The sequence below is a fragment of the Metopolophium dirhodum genome, unplaced genomic scaffold (assembly GCF_019925205.1).
Source record: "Metopolophium dirhodum isolate CAU unplaced genomic scaffold, ASM1992520v1 scaffold10, whole genome shotgun sequence".
Taxonomy (NCBI): domain Eukaryota; kingdom Metazoa; phylum Arthropoda; class Insecta; order Hemiptera; family Aphididae; genus Metopolophium; species Metopolophium dirhodum.
The window spans coordinates 72,501-74,627 of NW_026869897.1; positions in this window are offsets into that span (position 1 = coordinate 72,501).

The window sequence follows — 2,127 nt, forward strand, 5'->3', positions numbered from 1 at the left end:
GCGGCGACGCCGACCAAGGGGCGACGACGACGCGGACACTCGTCTCGGGACGCGTGCGTCCGAGCGCCGGTCCGCCCGTGGGCGAGCCGACGCCGAGGAAGGTCGAAACGACCGTGACCGGTATACGGTCACGGCGCACGACCGACCGCGGTTCGAGTGGGATACGTGCGCGGACGGGCGCCCGTAAACCGCGCGCTTCGGTCGACGCGAGCGCCGCACTGAGCACCCGCAGAACGCGGGGCGACTGCGGCGGCGGTCGCGTGCGGTAGACCGAACACACGCGGAGAGCGAGCGCTCGCCCGACGCGACGTGACCCGTGCGTTGACGAGAGTCGGGGTTAGCGCGTACGCCGTCCGTTTTCAGCGGACGGAGAATTACCGCGCTAGCGCCTCTCGCCAGGTTTATAACGGCCCCCAGCCGAGATCGTGGGGGAAGCCGGGACGCGACGCGAAGTCCGTCGTCCCGGGGCTTCGCCCCGGCGACCGCCGGGCACGGCGACGATGGCCGGCCGCGGCGGGAATGTTTTGGCGTCGAGAGCTCGTAACTTGCGGAACGGTAACGGGAGTCGTCATCGATTTTTGAAAAAAACGATTTGCGCGTCGGAGGCCCACCGGAAGGCGGGCCTGCGACGCCGGTTGAGTTTTGCCACTCGGCGTGCGAGATGGGTCGGTCGCCGAAACTTGGACGGATACCATCGAAGGGCACTGGATTGCTGACCATTCCGAAGACTGGGGCAGACCGGTGCGCGGCGATGGACGCGTCGGCTTCGGCGTCGCCCGTGGCTTTGCTGTCGTACGTGATTGGCGATCGGACGCCGGCGGAACGCCGACGACCGAGTCGCTCACAAATTTACAAAATCTCGAGTTTCACAATGTGCGACGGGGGTATTCACGCGTAGTGGTACACCCGAGTCGAAGGAACTTCGCCATCACCGTGCGTAGCGGTTAGCCGAGAATCGAAAATCCGTCAATCACCGTGCGTAGCGGTTAGGCGAAAATCACAAAATCCGTGCGTAGCGGTACGGCCGCGGATAAAGGATTACCGATTTAAATGTCGCGGACACCGGTGTCCTATAGTACTCGGAACGTACGACGTGAACACGTCTCGGGTACGTCGAGATCGAACCAACGGTTAACGAGTTATTGCACACGGAAAAACTACGTTCGAAAAGTTGAATTCGAAATCGTGTCGACGGACATCGCCGGGGCTGCCGTCATGTGCACCACCCCGGCACCGACGAATAACCGAGGACGTCGAGTGAAAAAAAAAAATCGAATTTTCACACACGGTGGTCCGTGCGACGAGACGGTACGGCGGGCGCGCAGCTCGGCGACGGTAATCACCCCTGTAACGTCGCGGTCAGCGCAGAAATTCTACGCGGTAAAGGTTTTCGGCAAAGGGGGATATCCCTGGACAACGACTCTGCGGTCTGCCCGTGATGAACGGTACGGTCGATGTCACCGGCAAACCGTGAAAACGGTTGACCGAGACCCCGCCGTCGGAATACAGTCAATCACAGTGCGTAGCGGTTAAGCGAAAATCAAATATCGGTCTATCTCCGTGCGTAGCGGTACGGCCGCGGATAAAGGATTACCGATTTAAATGTCGCGGACACCGGTGTCCTATAGTACTCGGAACGTACGACGTGAACACGTCTCGGGTACGTCGAGATCGAACCAACGGTTAACGAGTTATTGCACACGGAAAAACTACGTTCGAAAAGTTGAATTCGAAATCGTGTCGACGGACATCGCCGGGGCTGCCGTCATGTGCACCACCCCGGCACCGACGAATAACCGAGGACGTCGAGTGAAAAAAAAAAATCGAATTTTCACACGCGGTGGTTCGGACACGGTCACGGGGACGCCGCCGCGCACCAAGGGCGACTCCGCGCCTCGCCCGTCGAGGAAAAATATTTCCGCGTACGGCACTCCGAGTCCGCGGGACGTAATAATTCTTTACGTTAGTCCACCTCGCACCCGTCGAACGCCGACCAGACAAAAATCGGCAATCGATGAAGGGCACAGTGTCCACGGATCCGGTCACGGGGACGCCGCCGCGCACCAAGGGCGACTCCGCGCCTCGCCCGTCGAAGAAAAATTTTTCCGCGTTCGGCACTCCGAGTCC